Source organism: Choloepus didactylus, chromosome X (assembly GCF_015220235.1).
Source record: "Choloepus didactylus isolate mChoDid1 chromosome X, mChoDid1.pri, whole genome shotgun sequence".
Taxonomy (NCBI): domain Eukaryota; kingdom Metazoa; phylum Chordata; class Mammalia; order Pilosa; family Megalonychidae; genus Choloepus; species Choloepus didactylus.
Window position 1 is genome coordinate 22,163,128 of NC_051334.1, and position 19,158 is coordinate 22,182,285.

The following is a 19,158-nucleotide window of genomic DNA, read 5'->3' on the forward strand; positions in this document are numbered from 1 at the left end:
AAAGAAAGTACCAATGCAGACTACTGTAGATGCAATCTACATTTTATGTTCACTGGCATAAAATGATTATTAAGTGTTTAGTCCATGTAAGAAAAGAGGCAGGTGCTGAGGGACAAGAAGGAAAATGGAACTTAAAATTACATATATACACATATATTTATTTGGACTTTGGAAAATTTGAATTATAATAAATATTCCTAAATTGATAAAGTCAATCCACAGCTTGTATATGAGATTAGCAACTGAATTTAACTTCAATTACACATGGATTAACAGGTTTCCTCTAACAAAACCATGGACTAAGAACATTTGGTTGGTACAACTGAAGGGCCCACGTCTTATTTACCCATTAGGTCTCTTTTTCCCATGCCTTCACTTTCACTACCTAGCATAAGTAGTAGAAATCAATTAACTAGAAAATTTGGTCCCCAAGGCTTCCAGAAACAGCTCAAATTCTGAAAGTGATTTCTATCCAAAGCTATTGTGCAGCTATCCTAGTCATTTTATAAATGAAAAGTTCATGACAGATCTAGCTTTAATATGTCCCATTTACCCTAAACTATTGTTCTATAAGCCTGGCAAACAGAAGTACATCAAGGGTTTTTGACACAATAGCATGAACAGGAAACAACCCATCCTTACCTTCATTAATGTGAATCTTGGCATTCTGGGATCCTTGAGCCAGTCCTCTGCCAGGAGTAAGCAGTCCTTGCTCAAGGTACTAAGTCTATAAAACAAGATAAAGCACACTTAAGAGAAGGTACCACGGGCTCTTCCCTGACGATCCAAAGACCTGTGCCTCTTCCCAGAGCAATTAAAAGTGTAATTAAAAGGTAATCAACTCAATGAATTCAGAGCCCTCTCTCCTTGTATACAGACACCCAAGTACCTCAGACATAAACCTTGGAACACTGGCTCTCCAAGATTAGATTTCAGAGACTATAAACAAAAGACCACAAAAATCTCACTTGATCATTAGGAAACAGTGAAAAATCAGAAAAAAAAATCCTCCTAACAACTTTTAAACATCAGTCTGAAACTTACAGAAAAGTTGCAAATACTGTATAAAGAACTTTTTTCCCCTGAATCATGTGAGAAAAAAAAAGGTAATCAACTTTGAAAATGAATTAACCCTTTTCAATCTAAGAGAGTATTCACTGGACGTATGCAGAGATTTCCAAAATCCCCAGAAAATCAAATATTTCTCCAAATGTGCCTAACCTGTTCTCCCAAAATAAGTTGATTTTGATTCACTGTTGCTTAAGTGTTGTCTCCTAAACATAGCAATGTAAAAAAATTTTGAACTTTGCTTTACAAAATTAATGTACAAAGACGCAATCTACAAATGGCTTTATTTCCAGCACTGGTAATTATTTGGCCTATAAAAGCAGCTTATCCTAGTGGACAAGTAATGATCAACCAAAAAAAAATGTAAAGTGTATTTTTAATTTTCTTAGGAGCTCAAGTTACTACAGATTCCTTCTCTGGATTAGGGCATTCAGGAATAGTCTATCAGTAAAACTGTTTCATAAAATCTGCATGTAGTTTTCATGTCTGTCCTTCTGTAGGTACATTAATAATGTAGTGTTCTTGGCCTTTTAATTTGCATTTTCTCAGAACTTACTTGAATTTTCTTTTTACTTTTCACTATTTCATTCTATGTACTTTCTGTAGGTTCAGATCCCTTTCATAAGGAAACAAGGCATGTATTCCTTCATTCTGCCATCTCAGAAAACAGCATTCTGCAATTGGATATATCTGGTTTTAAAAAGCACACTGAAAAAAAGTTAATCTTTTCCACTGATATCATTAGCTGAAAAAAAACAAAAAAAAAAACATACCCTCAATATACTAATAACAATTATAATAGATGCAGCAGAAGTACCCAACAGAAGAAATGAGATCTGACTATGAATGGCTAAATACTTTGTAATATTCACCACAGACTAACAGGAGCTAAATCACTGATCTCATGTATCTGGGTAAATACACATATATGCAGGCATTTTTGTTTTGTTACCCCAAGAAGAATTTTCTGAAGAGTGATAAAAATTACCCCATCCTGCCCATGTGAGAGGCAGTGTAGAAAAAAAGTTAAGAACCCAACCACATTGCTTGTTAGCTGAATGACCTTTGGAAAGTTATGTAACCTCTTTTAGTCTGTTTCCTCATCTGTAAAATGGGAATAATAGTACCTGTGCCAATTTGGATATATTATGTTAACCAAAAAGCCATTTTCTTTAATGCAGTCTTGTGGCGGAAGACGTATTAGTGTTGATTATGTTGGAATCTTTTGATTGAGTGTTTCCATGGAGACATGACTCAATCAACTGTGAGCAAAACGTTTGATTGAATTATTTCCATGGAGATATGAACCCTGCCCATTCAGGGGATCTTGATTTAATCACTGGAGTCCTGTAAAAGAGCTCACAAACAGAAGGAGCTCAGAGCAGATGAGAGAGACTTTTGGAGAACGGCTTAGAGATGCTAGCCCAGAGTTTGCTCTGGAGAAGCTAAGAGAGGACACCGCCACTTAGATGCACAGGAGCTGAAGAAGCTAAGAGAGACAAGCCCAGAGACATTTTGGAGAGAGCCATTTTGAAACACAACCTTGGAGCAAAGGAAAAGCAGACGCCAGCCACATGCCTTCCCAGATGACAGAGCTGTTCCGGACACCATCAGCCATTCTTCAGTGAAGGTATCATCCTGTTGATGCCTTAGCCTGGACTCTTCTATGGCCTTAGAACTGTGACTTTGTAACCTAATAAATTCCCTTTATAAAAGCAAACCCATTTCTGGTATTTTGCATAATGGCAGCATTAACAAACCAGAACAGTGCCTATCCCATAAGACTGTCATAAGGATAAAAAAGTTAACGCATGTCAAACCCTTAGAAGTTTGTCTAGTACACTGACAAGTCCTCAAAAAACATTAGCTATTATTATGCCAGAAAGTCATGCATCCCACTAAACCTCCTATAAAGGTCAAAAAAGTAAGAACCTGAAATCTGGAAAGCATAAGCCAGGCACTATGATGGACCATCCTAAATGTAGACTCAAACAGAGACAATAAAGAAGGGGACTGATGAATACAGAGAAACAGTTGGGCCAATTTATTTGGAAAATTGTGGTCCTACAGCCCTGTTCTTTGTATGCTGTCTTAAGAAATTTGGAAATATATCCATGTGGCACAACAAAGGCATAATTTGAATACTTCAATCATATATTGGTTAACTAAATCTATACACACCATTCAGCTAATGGTAAATTTTCGTTACAAATTGGTAAAATTTCACTACTGATAATCTGATGAAAACTGTGGACCCTCATGCCCAGGGTGAGGGGAAACACACTTCTACGGACACACAAAATGGTATATACTATTTCAGAAGGTTCAGAGACCATCCCCCTTTGACCTTTCCATGGTCCCCTATTTTTAAAACTTTTATTCAAACCAACGTCCTGAAGAAACTGAAGCCCACAGAAACTAGATGACTTTTTCCAGTGCCAGTCAACTGGCACACTGGCAAAGTCCAGGCAGAACCCAGTTCTTCTGAGCACTCCCACCCCCCAAAAAAACACACAAAAGCAAGCTGTTCCTCTCACAATCTCAAGCTGCTTCCCTTTATATGTGTAGTCCTGCAGTGGAGGAGATAAGGAAATGCTTTAATCACTATTTCCACAGTTCAGGTTTTCTGGCTTATCAGGGCAGCCTGCAGGAGTTACAGCAAACTTCTTGGCCTTTAGAAAAAAACTGTCAAGAAGCCTTTGGGACACTCAAGCCCTAGGTCCCTATGATTGAACCTTTCCAATGAAAGAAGACCAAGGAGCCCAACTTCTCCATGGCTTGCCTAGGGAGGTACAGAAGTAACCCAGAGGTGTGAAGAGAAGTGTCCAGGCTCTGTTCTGGGTCCCAATCCTAGGATGGGTGGCCAAAGAAGAGTTCCCAATACAGCAATAGGCAATGCCACTCACATATTATCTACTTTGTGAAAATGCCTCAGTTTAGATACTAAATATATTTAGATACTAACTCTTGTGAAACTTAAAAAACAAAAAGCTATAAAGTTTGCCCATCAGGCAAATAACTTAATCATCTCAGGATAGTTTGTATTTATTTACGAACTCTTTCTCTTGCTAAACACTGACAGAGTACCCACTTAAGATTCAATAGGACTCACAAGAAAGGAACACAGGGTTAAGGAAGTGCAGTGCAAAGAAAGAGGACTTCCAAACTGGGGGAGAGAGGATCGAGAAAGGTTTCAGGGGGGAAGGCACATGGGCAAGACCTCGATGCTTATAAAAAGCCCTTCAGATCTTGTCCAATGCAAGCTAAGGCCCACTGGGGTCCTTCTCGTTAGGACTTTGCACTTGTCTTCAAATAAAGTGCAACAAAGCTTTTTTTTCTTTTCTTTAAGTGCACTAAACAAAAAGAGAGAAGCCTTTTCAGCTATTAAGAGTGACAGCAGAGGCTGCAGCAAAGTCCACAGGGTAAGAAAGAAAGGTCCAGGAACCCCAAGGGAATTGATAGGATCAGTGTCAGTGAGAACCACCGCGGGCCACACCAGGTGGGGGCGGGAGGGCAGGCACACCTGTAGCGGGATGACTTCAGAAACCAGAGCAGGGGTGAGCCCCAGGGACCTAGCCAGGCAGAAAGAATGTAGGAGGGCTGCAGGAAGCTGGGAGGGCTGTGTATATGAAAAGGCATCCGCCTGCTCCAAGTGGTCCAACTCACCCCTCTCCCCCGCCTGTACAGAGATCCTGTTGCTCATTAAAAGTAAAGTTCAAATCAGCACCAGGGGCCCTAATCCTGAGTCCCTGAGAGCCAGAAACGTACCCTGCAATCTCTGCCCACGTTACAACACATCTGGGTCCAAGTAGGTAAAGCACTTAACCCTAAAAATGGTTTCTAGAGGTAACACGGAGCTTCAAATACTAGCTTTCTGACAAGGAGCTTCCCCAAAACAGTTTCCAACCACACCCATAATATTCGAAGATAAAGGAATTTCGAGAAACACCCAACTTCCTCCCTTAGAGATGCTGCTTCGCTTTTACGATTAAACTCCGTGCCAAAAGACACTGAAGCGGAGGGCTGCCCACCGCCACACACACTCCCACCAGAGCTGGAGGCCCGTTTGCGGGCGATGGTAGCGGTGGGCGGCGCCCTTTCGCGCCAGGCCCCCGCTTTCTGCCCACATGTCCACGATGTTAGTCATCGCCCGCTCGCTCCTTCCGCTACGGCCCGCTCTGTGGGCACTGGGCGCCACTTGGCCGACGCCCCGCCGGGGCCAGGTACCTACCGCAGCGCTGCCCGCTTCATCACGCTCGCACACCGTGCACGCGGCCGGAGAACCGGGACCCGCGCGACGTCCGCGGAGGGAAGCTGAGCTGACTGACCTAGAGCCGGAGATCAAGCACGAGCGAGAACCCACTCCCCACGACCACGCCCTCGCAGACGGGCCGCCCGGGGGCTGGGCCGTGCCGCCGGGGGCGGGATCACACTGCGCCTGGCAATCCTGACCCGCTCATTGGCCGGAAGCTGGAGTCCCTCTGAGGCGCTTCCCAGTCAATTAGCAGCCTTGTGCTTCTTGCTTCAGAAGGGCGGGCCTATCCCTGCCGTTTGTCTGCTATGCGCCACGTGAAGGCGGGGCGCAGCTCGGTCGTGCGCGGCATGTTTCCGTTGTCCTGCTTCGCTTGAGGCCATGCGACCTTGATCTCCGCGCCTCAGCGTCCAGTCTGTGGTTCTGGCGTTTGGCTGCACGCTGGAATCTCCTGGGCAACTTAACAAAATACTGGTGGCTGGGTCCCACCCTCTGAAGACTCTGATTTATTTAGTCTGGGGTGCGGCCTGGGCTTCAGGATGTCCAAAGGCGCCCCAGATGATGCAAACAGAAGCAAAGGTTGAGAACCACTGACCTAAACGGAGAAAACGGGTTCCTCATTTAATCTCGGCCTGCCCCTATAACGTTTGACAGTTGGAGATCTTGGCGGGACCCAGAGAGATTTAAGCCCAGACAGTGATGATTTCACCCTGTGACCTGATTCTCCATTTCACTCAATGAATTCTCATTGAGCTGCTTGCAGTGTGCCAGATGCTGCCACAGACACTGGGGATGCAACAAAACAAAGTCCCTGCCCTTAGGGGCCTTATATATAGGGAAGGAAAATAAATCAGTAAACAAATTAGTGAATAACATAGTATCAAATGTGGTAAAGCAGTCTAAAGATGAAATAAAACAGGGCAATGGGTGGGGGTCTTTCAAGAATATATGCAAGTCTTGCTTTGCCCCCCAAAGATAGTAAATTCCTAGAAGACAGGGGCCATATGCTATGTTTTTTTATGAATACCCCATGCTTAGTAAAGATTGGTTGATTTCAATTAGGCTTACTTTAAAAAAAAAATCACCTGAGTTAAAATTGGAGCATGATCTTTGACTTTCCCTTTCCTTTCTGCCTAACCTTCCCTGCTTTTATCAGTCCCACATCCAGAAATCTCACCTTTTGGCCTGGAGGGTTCCCTCCTTCATTTTTGTTCATATTGTCTGTACCTTTTCAATCATGCTTTTGTTCTGCTCTGTGTCAGTTATATTTCTTTACAGTCTATCACACCTAACACAGTGCAATAAATATTAGATTGAATTATACTATTTTTGTTCTTGTTTTTACTTGAACTTTTGGTTAAGGCAATGGGAGGCTCAGGGAGAAAAATTAAGAGAAATTTTCAGGTTACATATACATATAATAACCAGTAGGGACAGCTTGTCATTTTTGTGCAATTAAGTCACCTTCTATCAACTTCTAATACATGTAATCAGACACATTCTCATCTGTATATTAACAGCATCAGTTTGGACTGGAACAGCTGGAGCTAGGGACTCAATGCCATCAAGATTCCTTCTCTCCACTGCTCATATTTGCTTTCTTTTGCACACTGATGTCATTCTTTTTTCTGTCTGAACAATGGCTTTCTCCACATGTCAATAAAAGCTCCTAAAGTTTACATCTTACAACCACGGCCACATGCAGACACTGACTCCAGTTTTTTCATCCCAAATCCAAAAAGTCCTGAGAAGGGATTCACTGGCCCAGTTGGGATCAGGTAAACCCCTGGACTAGTCAACTGTGGCAGCATGGTAAGTTCATAGGATTCATATGACTGACCTAGGTGACTTACTAGGTACCCTCTAACCCACACCCTAATCATGTGCTGGGGTCACAATCTACTAACATGGTGTTCCGGTTTGCTAATGCTGCCATTACATAAAATACCAGAAACGGATTGGCTTTTATAAAGGAGATTTATTAGGTCACAAATTTACAGTTCCAAGGCCATAAGCATCCAAACTAAGGCATTAACAAGCAGATATCTTCACTGAAGAATGGCTGATGGTGTCTGAAACACCTCTGTCAGCTGGGAAGTCACATGGCTGGCCTCTGCTGGTCCTTTGTTCCCGGGTTGCATTTCAAAATGGCTTTCTCCAAAATCTGTCTCTCACCTTCTCTCTCTCAGCCTCTGTGCATCTGTGCTTGTTCTCCCAGGGCATTTCTCTCTAAGCATCTGGAGGCCTTCTCTTAGCTTCTTCAGGGCAAACTCTGGGCTTCATCTCTTAGTTTAGCATCTCCAAACCTCCTTCTGACTGCATCTCCAAGCATCTCCAAACATCAGCAAGCATCTGGGTCTGTGTCGGCTCTTAGTTTCTCTCTCAAAGACTCCAGTGAATTAATCAAGACCCACCCTGAATGGGTGGGGCCAAACCTCCATGGAAATAGCCTAATCAAAAGTATCACCCACAATTGAGTGATGAAAACACTCAATCAAAAGTTTCCACCCTAATCAAAAGACTCATAAATCTGCCCCAAGATTGCATTAAAGAACACGGCTTTTGGTGGGCCGTGATATATCCAAACCGGCACATATGGCTACTTCCATAAATAACCACATGGATAAGGACATGAAGCACTTCTTAGGAAAGGAGTACCAAGCAACCAACCCCACAGATGTTCACCACAGATGTTATGTAAAGAGGAAAAATAACCAATCTTATCCCTTAGCCCACCTCTAACCTCAGGGAGCCCTTGCTAAACCCAATCACCACTCATCCCAAGCATCTAGAGTTATCACAATTGGCAGCATGCACAAAATTCTTAGAGTTTAGCAACCTTGATTCTGTGTACATTGTTGCTGTGGTGGTGCTGGTGGTTATAAAGCTATATTACACCACATTTTGGATAACAAGATGGAAGGTGAAATGATCACTAAATCAGACCAGGAAACATGCAACAAATAACAGATTCTTCACCCCACCTTTTTATTTCCTGTTCTATTCCTTTAGTTCCATTTTGATACAGTCTCATGGTAACAGAGATGGTAGCAAATGTATAATTAAAATAAAAGGTACCTGGTTGCCACCACCGCAATGCAGAGGGAGGAGAAACAGCTTGAGGCATCATTAGATGCACTGCTGAGTCAAGCAGCTGATCTGAAGAACTCAGTGGGGAGTTTCATTTATAAGTTGGAGAACGAGTATGACTGGCTGACCTGGCCTTCTGTCCTGGACAGCTTTGCCTTGCTTTCCGGACAGGTGAACATTCTGAACAAGGTCTTAAAGCACAAAGACGCCAGTGTTCCGTAACCAGGTCATCATCCCTCTGGTATTGTCCCAAGACCGAGATGAAGATTTTATGCAGCAAACTGAAGGACCAGTACCCGTTTTCAGCCATGAGGTGGTCCCTGACCATCCAAGAACCAAGTCTGACCCTGAGGTTGAAGAGCAGAAGAAGCAAATGACAATAGATGCTGCCCGCATTGGTGCTGATGCAGCTCAGAAGCAGATCCAGAGCTTGAATAAAATGTGCTGAAACCCTCTGGAGAAAATCAGCAAAGAGGAGCGAGAATCAGAGAGTAGAGGTCTCCGGCAGAACAAGCAGACTTTCAACCCTGCAGACACCAATGCCTTGGTGGCAGCTGTTGCCTTTGGGAAGGGGCTATCTAATTGGAGACCTTCAGACAGCAGTGGTCGTGGCCAGCCTGGCCAGCCAGGAGCTGGGACAATCCTTGCTGGAGCCTCAGGGTTACAGCTGGTGCAGATGGCAGGAGATTCAAGCCAGCAGCCAATGTTCAGTGGTGTGCAAATGGCCCAAGCAAGTCAACCAGGGAAAATAACAAGTGGAATAAAAACCAACCTCAAGTCAGCTTCAATGCGTCCCTACCAGCGGTGAATGCAGTTGGCAACCTCCACCCTTTAGGGCTCTTTCCAGAGCTGGGCAGTGAAATTACCTTTGCCCAAAGCTGACCTAGATGGGTACAATAAAAGAACATGGGCTTTCAGCAACAGACAAATCCCAGCTCCACCACTGACTAGCTGTGTAGCCCTGGGCAAATGACCCAGTTTTTCTGAGCTTGTTTTCTTATCTGTAAAGTGGGGGCAATAATACCTACCTCATAGGGTTGTTGTGAGGATTAAAATGAGAAAATAAATGTAAAACACTCAGCACAGTATATGAAATAATGGACACCAATAAATGATAGTTTTTACCAAAAAAAGGTACCTAATCATATATTAACAGATGCATGAGATAAAATCAATGTCATTATTACAAGAAGAACAATAAAATCAAATAACAAAACCTAACAATACGTTGTCAGTTCAATCTAATATTACTGAATGAAAAATATCTAGTAATCATTTTTCCTTGGGCTGCTGAACCACATGTGTTTTCAGATATCTGATTTGCATAGAAAATGTTTTGGAAAACTGTGTCATCAACTTTCAAACAAACTGATTCATGCTATGATTTCATTAGTATAGAGAAACCACCTTTTTAAAATTAGCTTATTTCCTGTACTATAGAGATTATGCAAAAGGATCCATAATAAAATTGGGAGGGGGAAGGGGTAAACAATGGAAAAGTATTTTCCCCCCAAACATTAAAGAAAAAAGCAGAAAGACTAGAGAGCTGTGTTACTGAGAGTGCTTAGTATTATGACCACTTGCTCCAACAAGAAGCAAAACCAAGGCTAGGCAATTTAGAAAGAGCAGTGATTTTTTTTTCCTTTTTTCATCTTCATTAGAGAAGTTGTGGGTTTACAGAACAATCATGCATAAAATACAGGATTCCCATATATCACCCTATTATTAACATGTTGCATTGGTGTAGAACATTTGTTACAATTGATGATAGCATGTTTTTATAATTGTACTATTAGCTACAGTCCATAGTTTAACTTAGGGTTCACTGTGTAGTGTCGGTCCACAGATTTAATTTTATTCTGTTACCATATATGCAATCTAACATTTCCCCTTTTAATCACATTCAGATACATATTTCAGTGCTGTTAATTGCATTCACAATGTTGTGATACCATCACCACCATCCATTACCAAAACATTTTCCTCATTCCAAATAGGAACCCTGTACATTTTAAGCCCTAACTTCCCATTCCCTATACCCACCCCATCCCCTGGTAACCTATATTCTAGATTCTAACTCCATTAGTTTGCTTATTCAAATTATTTCAAATCACTGAACTCACACCATATTTGTCCTTTTGTGTCTGGCTTATTTCACTCAACATGATGTCTTCCAGGTTCATCCATGTTGTTGCATGTGTCAGGGCTTCATCCATTTTAAAGGCTGAATAATATTCCATTGTATGTATATACCACATTTTTATTTATCCATTCATCGGTTGATGGACACTTGGGTTGCTTCCATCTTTTGGCAACTGTAAGTAATGCTGCTATGAACATCAGTGTGCAAATATCTGTTCAAGTCCCTTCTTTCAATTATTTTGGATATATACATAGCAGTAGGACTGCCAGGTCATATGGTAGTTCTATACTTAGCTTTCTGATGAACCATCAAACTGTCTTCCACAGCGGCTGCACCATTGTAGATTGTCACCAGCAATGAATAAGTGTACCTATCTCTCCCCATCCTTTCCAATACTTGTTGTTTTTTTAAAGCAGCCATTCTAATGGGTGTGAAATTGTGTCTCATTGTGGTTTTGATTTGCATTTTCCTGATAGCTAATGATGTTGAGTATCTTTTCATGTGACTTCTGGCCATTTGTATATCTACTTTGGAGAGATGTCTATTCAAGTCTTTTGCCCCATTTTTAATTGTGTTGTTTGTCTTTTCACTGTTAAGTTGAAGGACTTTTTTATATAATCTGGATATTTAAACTTTATCAGATAGAAACAGCAGTGATTTTTATCTCTTGCTCAACCTTTTCAGAGTTCCACTTTTATGACTGCTCATCAAATCCAAATGTTGAAAGGTTCTTGTCTTTCACAATGCTCTCTTTTTCCTCTAACAATTTCCTCCAGCTTAAAAATGTCAAACATTTTAAAAATGTAACACTATTAGTGACATGAAATCAAAGGGCCTCTTTAGGATGGGACATCTTAATTTCAGGCTGTCACCTTCAAAAAAGATGTCATCTTCAATACAACAGGGCTTTAAACAGCAAAATTTCAGTGGGTAACTGTCCTGTCCACACCTAATCTCCCAGTCATTCTTCACCCCCAGCCATCTCCACCCTCTCTCTCACTTAATCCACTTTTTTTTAATTTAAAATGCAATTCATTCTAATAGAGGAATATGCAAAGTACTTCTGATACATCAAAGGTAGACTGTTCCTGGACAACATTACTTGAACACTTTTTTTCCTCACCCACTGTATTGGTTTTCTATTGCTGCTGTAACAAATTAACATGCACTTAGTGGCTTAAAATAGCACAAATTTATTACCTTACAGTTCTGTAGAAGTCTGACATGGATCTTAATGGGCTAAAATCAAGGCTTAGACAGGGCTGCATTCCTTTCTGGAACTCTAAGGAATACTCCATTTCCTGGCTCTTTCCAGTTTCTAGATGCTGCCAACATTCCTTGGCTCATGGCCCACTTCCACCAAATTCAAAGCAATCAATGTTGCAGCTCTCTGTTCTTTCCTCCATAGTCACATCTTCCTCTGACTCTGTGACTCTCTGCCAAGACCCTGACCAGATTTTTCTCATTGCCCAATTTTCCAAACTTACGCCTGAATTTCAAGGCTGGTGCACTAGTCCAAGTACTCCAGAGAAACAGATGTGCAAGAGGTTTACGGGGGGGGGGGGGGTAACACCTATGAAACCTAAAAAGGAAGAGCAGGAGTAGGAAGGGAAGGCCTGCAGATAATGATGCAGGTCTAATCTCTGAGAAAAGAGAAGGATGTTTGGGTAGAAAGAGCCTCATACTACAGTGCAGCTCTGAGAAAATCTAGCTCAAACGAAGAACTCTGGTACAAAGATTGCCCTGTAGAAGAGTCTTGTACTGGCCAGAAATGGTGAGCCCTGGTACCACTGCTGTGCTCAGTCTTTGGCCAGTGGCTGCCTGGGAAACAGGCTGTCAGCTAACTCAACCCCTTGCATCAGGCTCTCTACCAAAGGGAGGTCAGAATGGGACACCATCATGACTGCCATAGTTCACCCCTTGCATGGTGCAAATCCACATCTCCATATACATTCGGGGAGCAGCTCCTCTAGGAGCGCTTCTTGAAGGGAAATTTAGAAGGGGTGGTTAGTGGGCTGAACTATAGTCTCCATCAATGCAGTTGGTCTTGGGGCCACAACTGGTATTCATCCTCTCCTTCCTCTACTATCCATTCCAGAGTCCCATCACCCTTAGCTGTCATCTCTAACTTGCCTGAAGGTGTGACCCAAACCCTCATTCCCGAGAGATCTAAGCCTCTGGTAACCATATCCATCTCAGGCTAGGGTTACTGCACTTGTTCATACACAGCCACGATTAGGCAAGGGAATACCAAGAAGTGCCCCAGATCTCCTGAGTCCCACACACATTCCTCTACCCATTGTGTAAAAGCAGCTTTACCTCCTCTTGCCAACTGAGGTCAGTTATTCCTGACAAGATAGTGAGTTCTTGGACACAAGGAGTCCAAAGCCCTGGCAGCAACCACAACTTGTAGTTCAATGGGACCCTTGCCATGTCCACTGGCAAGAGTGTGATCCTTTGGGGAAAAAGAAACTCAAAGTCTTCAGAGTCCAGAGTTGTAAGTTCAGGAAGCACAAAGTCCTGCAGTCGGTCATTAGGAGTGATGGTAACTGGGGCCACTCCTGCTTCCATCCTTGGTTCCCTGACTCATGAAATCCATGTCCTGTATAATCTCTTCTTCAGTGCAGGTGGATCCGTGAATATAATGGATGTCACTCCCATGACTACATTACATTATATGGAAAGGATGATGGCATTTTCAGATGTAATTAAGTTCCCTAATCAGTTTGACTTTCAGTAAGTCAAAAGGGAGATTATCCTGGGTGGGCCTGATCTAATCAGGTGAGCCCTCAAAAGAGGTACTGTGGCCCTTCCTGGAAATAGAGATTCTCCTAAAGGCTTTGAAGAAACAAGCCACCATTAGTTCTACAGCCGCAAGAAGATGAATTCTGCCAACCACCTTGTTATTTACCATTACCCATAAATCCATAAATATTCTCACTTTGGTCCAGTTAAGCACCATCACATAGCCTCTATTACTTTCGGGCCCCATCATCCCATGGCTCTGCTTTGTGATCAATTCTCCTGGCCTGCAGATGAGAGCCACTGCTGAACTTCTTAGTGATGCTGATGTCCCTCTCACCAGCATATTCCTGATGACTTTAGTGAATCATGTGTCTTCTGGGATCTCCTGTGGTACATAATCATCTGGTAGATCTTTTGGTCTCACAAAATATATCCATTCCATTGTTGTGGGTACCCTTGACTGTCATCTTCGCCATGTCTTCTCATAAGACTTTTAGAATCAAGTGATCCCTGGCCAAGAAACAAAAACAGAATTGTTCCATTCCTCAATGGATTCAAATGAAAACTGGCAATAAAATCAGGTACAACTCCAAGAGGAGACAATGGAGAAGAACCAAGCTGGGTCTGTAAGGAATGGCATGTGATGGCACACATGTTGATTCTGTACCAAGTTCACTAGCACCTTCAAGTTGAAAGAATCCCCCTTTCCGAATAGCTGGACATATTTTATTGGGGAAAAATCTGGCTTTCTTTGCTTTTATGCTCCTACATAAGTAAGTTGGTTCAGTAATAAACATGTGAGGCCTTTTGCTTAAAAATATATATATATCCATTCCAGCATGCCCACTTCCCTCAGCCTTTTAATCCCTTCCTCCACCATCTGCCACAGCAATACAGGCATTTCTACTTTGCTCAGAGTGAGCCACCACTTTCTTCAGGCTTCTAAGAGCCACCCTAGCAGTGAGTTTGCCCATCCTGTGGCTTTCTTGCCAGGATGTTAAATTCAGTATCCCAAGAGATTACCCTGAAGTCGGTGAACTCTTGTTTATGCAGTCATGTTCCAGTCTCTTTGACCAAGCACCCTCAAAATCCAACCCCACAGGGACTCTTCTGGCTTCTGTCAGTACATGCTAGCTAATTCCTATAGCTCTTTGGTGTGAAATCTCTTTTTCCCTTATCAGGCTCAGCACAATCCCAAATAGATATTACTGGGATTTAACTCTAGTTGTTGGTCTGGCAGCCAGGAGAGGATGTAGGGGCACCTCCTGGCAGAGGAGGGTGGCGGGGAACCTGTTGCCTTGTGGGGAAGAGGCCTCTCCAGTAAGTTCCCACACGGAGGAAGTACTAGCTCTCAATAAGGTGGGGGTATGCCATCTCTGTAGGCTTTGAGGGTTCAGAGGTTTGCAGAGTCAAAATCTTCAGGGGCACCCATCCAGATGTGCCCATCTCATGTTTCAGGGTCTTAGATTTTCCCAACCAGGGCCTTGACCTTAGTATTACAGACTGCCTCTGCTGAGCATTCAATCATCTTTGAAGCTTGGTGACCCAACTATCAGATCCTGAGTTTGTTCCCCCAGGGATCCTGTATTTGCTGCTGAGCTGGGTTTGCTCTCCCACTGCAAGAGATAAGAGCCTTTTGTAACCCACCAAGGAGGACTTCTGATTCTCACACTTAGTTTTTAGCTGTTTGTTAATTAACTGCCTTCAGTTCCTCATTGTGATGATTTTACAATGTGTCCACCAATTCTTTGATACTTCTCCTTTCAAAAGGTAGAGCTTAATTCCCCTCTCCTTGAGTGTGAGTTGGATTTAGTGACTCCCTTCTAATGAATAGAATAAGATGGAAGTGACAAGGCGTAGCTTCCAAGACTAGGTCATAAGAGGCATTGCAGCTTCCACCTTGTTCTCTTGGATCACTCACTCTGGGGAAAGCCAACTGCCATGTCATTTGGCTGCTCAATTAGTCTTATGGGGAGGCCCATGTGATGAGGAATTCAGGCCTCCTGCCAACAGCCATGTGATAGAGCCATCTTGGAAGCTATATTAACATGCTTTTCTTTTTTTTCCACTCAGTATCACCATTCATGATAAAAGACTACAGATGCAGAAGGAACATGAGTAGATGGGTTTATTGACTACTAATTCTGAACAATACTTTAGGGTGTGATTTCAAGTTCTTTATTGTTTTCTAGTGCAAGCCAATTGCTAGGGAGAATTTCCAAGTAATTGAAAACTCGGGTTTATAACCTAGCAAGCCTTCTTAGAATGGCCAATATAGAATTTTAGCTCTGGAACATTTTCATTCCTTTCTGGTAGACTGTTTCCAGACCACCACTCAGCTCCATCACCAGGACCACCAAGGCCACTCATTAGCATCCCTCCTTCCCTTGCCCACCTTCAGTCTCCACCTTACTGTCTCTGATCCTTCTTTCAGACTCACCTGCTGGCCACTTCAGTAGAGGTGATGTGACCTGGTAGGGGAACCTTTCAACCACAAGTTACCCATACAATCCCCTACCCACTAAGCTTGACCAAAAGAGAAGTCATGTGGTCAACTCAGTTTGACCCATATTCAAGCCAGAGTTCCCACACACATGGCAACCAGTACACAAAGTTCATTGCTAATACCTGGAGCTATGGGTGTCCCTAAAGTCTAACTGCAAACATCATATGTATAATTGCACCACCAGATACACTGAAGCCCTGTGCTCAGGGGCCAGTCTCCATGACAACATGCACACTGCCAGTTCACTAAAAGGACAGGAAATCAGCAAATAGTTTAAACAACTACTGGATAAGCAACTCTAAAATAAATATTTCTCCATAAACAGTTTTGTTCAATGGCTCAGGAGACTATCACCAAGTACATTTAAAGGTGCTCTGCTGATGTTTCATGCTGTGCTACCTGATTATCTGACCCACACTGTCTATCAAATTTTGAATGGAGGTTGGGTGGGGAGGGAAATGGGACAAAAATATGAAACAGCTCTCCCTGGCTCAGCTTAGCAATGATACAAACATTATATTTCAGAGCTGAAAGGGACCTAGTAAACTATCCTTTTCCATCCCTCATCTATCTATCTATCTATCTATCTATCTATCTATCTATCTATCTATCTATCTCTGTCTCTCCCTCCCTCTCTCTCTCTCTCTCTATATATATATATACACACATGCACACACACACACACACAACACACATATACATATACACACACACATATAACACATATACATATTTTTTTTTTTACAAAATATGATTCAGAGAAGTTAAAACACTTGCCTAAAGCCATAGTGGCAAGAGCCAGAACTATAATCTGAGACTCCTAAGATCCAGCCAAGACATTTTTCAGCACCTCACACTGTGTCTCAAGGACTGTGAGTATACAAAACAACAATTCACACGGTTAAACACATGCTATGAAGAGACAGGACATATTTTCCAATTGGTAAATCAAGTTGTGATCTTTTAGAAGAGAGACACAGACAACACAAGAAGAGAAAAAAAGGAATCAAACTTTTTACATTAACCAGTTAAGCAAATTTGGTGATTTTGGACAAAAATGGACCAAACAATTCCACCCTCATCTCCTCTCCAACTCTGAGTGCTAATTTTTCTGAAAATATTCTAAGAAACTTATGGTAAGATAGTAAGAGTCAAATGTGTCCTGGCAGCCAGTCTGGAAAGAAATAATAGAATCTTGGAATTGGCAAGAACTTCATAAGTTCTGTGAATCTGCCACATAAGGTAGAAATGCCCTTTTGTAACCTTCTTTCCAGAAGCTCTCCACTCTTCGGGGCAGTTCTTCAGGTGCATTCTTTTTATCAAATGCTTTACTTAACATTGAACTAACATCTGCTTTTTGCTAACTGTCCTCTATACAATGCAGAATAAGTCTAGCCCCACTTTCTCATACAACCGTTCAAGTTTTAAAGTCCTTGACATGAAGGACACTTGGTTATTTCCACTTCTGACTACTATGAATAAAGCTACTATGAATATTTGTGTACAATTCTTTGAGTTGCTTGATTTTCTCATCTACAACTTGAAGTTGTCTCAGTGGATGGGTCTCCAAGATCCGAATCAGTTCTGATATCCAGATTAGAAGGGAAAAGAGGGGAAATGGGGTTGTTTATTTTTACCTCAACACTATAATTGCAAACTGTATATTAAATCTTGGATGAGTCATTTGATTATTTGTGCTTCAATTTATATATCTATTAAATAATTCAAGGGGGTTCAACTAGATGATCTCTAATGTGTTTTCTAGCATGAAGTAATCCTCTCCAGTTCTCTAGAATTTTTCTCCTGAAATGCCACTCCTCTGCATGTTGGATTTGTACATCTAGATTTTCTTCAAGCTTATGATTCTATGCCTCATTTATTGGGATTCAGTCAAATCTGTCTTTAATTCTCTACTTTTTCTTTGAATCCTGGCCCTGTCCTACAAGGGCTTCACTTTCTCCTTCACTTCTTTTCTCTTGCCCTCTTTTTAGAATCATCTGCAAACCAGTTCCATGGAAGCTTTTGTTTGGCCAAGAGGTGCGTATATTCTGAGCTATAGAAATTAAACATAATATAAGGAATTTTTCTGATGAACTCTATCTCTAATTCTTTAAAAAACAATCAATAGAGCCAGTGTACTAATTGAAGTCAATTGTATTTAATTCATTTAGTGAGCACCTTCTGTATGTCAGGTGCTGTGCTTGCTGAGGCTACAAAGATCAAATGGAGAGTTCCCGACCTCCAGGAATTCACCAGCTAGAGATTTAAGAAACAAGAGATGTAACTGAATGCACTGTGATAATTTCTGCAACGAATAATGTGCCATGAGATCTCAGAGGAAGCAGAAATAATTCATTATGCTGGGATGGGGTACTGGAGGAGTCTTGGTGAGGACAAAGGATAGTGGCCTGGAAAGCCACAGAGAGGAGATGAGCCTTGAACGAGTTCTTCCCTTAGAGAAAAAGAGACCAAAATACCCAAACTGAATTTTCCAGTTTCACAACTAAACCTTTTATAAAGAGGCTAAGAAATTTTTCCAAAAAATTAAGAAGGGAAATTTTTTTGTCCTTCTGTCTAACATTATCATATATCTAGACACCTGGTAATTTAAAATGTCATTTTAATTAACGGCAGCCATGGACGGTAGCTAGGTACCACTGTGTCAATGGCTCAGTTGCTCATCTCCTGGTGGGAGAGTTCCCTGAGTGACCTAGCAGTGCCACCATCACTACCAACCCAGATGAATCTTGTGCTGGAGGTACAACTAGAGCTATGTGTCCTCAGTGGAAATGGGTTGGATACGCAGGGGATCTCTTTTGTTTCATTCCCAGAGGACTTAGCTTCATACCCTGAGAAAAATACATGCCTCTCTCAGGATGGTTCTAAGCAGAGCCCTAACTCACTGAGGTTGATTCACTGCTTGCTAACATGAACTTCGTCTCCAGGTAGACAAGTCTCCAAACCATCTCCTCCATAAGGCACATTTGTTCAAGTCAAGATACACATATATTGAGCATCTATTCTGTTGCAAGGCACTCACTAGATGCTGGAGCCACAAGGTTGAAAACAGTCCCTGCCACAGAGTGGCGGACTTCCTAACCCATTTCACAGATGAGGAAATGGAGGCTCTGATCTTACTGGTTTCTAACTCTGCTCTCTTCATGCTGTACTCCCTTTATTAAGTACCTTTTCTCTCTTCATGGCCACCTATCATATCCCACCTTTTCAGGGCCTAACTGAAGCCCCACTTCTAAGAGGATTTTCTGACCTCTATACTGCCTATTAAATTTTACTTTCACAAAGATGGGAAAACCCACATGGAGACAATCCTACACATTTAAAAACACCATCAAA

The 19,158-nt window shown here is 42.1% G+C and overlaps 2 pseudogenes; both read left to right on the forward strand.

Annotated features, from left to right (window-relative positions):
- The first annotated feature begins 8,413 nt into the window (after window positions 1-8,413).
- Window positions 8,414-9,218, forward strand: LOC119523669 (annotated as a pseudogene).
- Window positions 9,219-13,772: 4,554 nt separating this feature from the next.
- LOC119523794 lies at window positions 13,773-13,928 on the forward strand (annotated as a pseudogene).
- The last annotated feature ends 5,230 nt before the right edge of the window (window positions 13,929-19,158 follow it).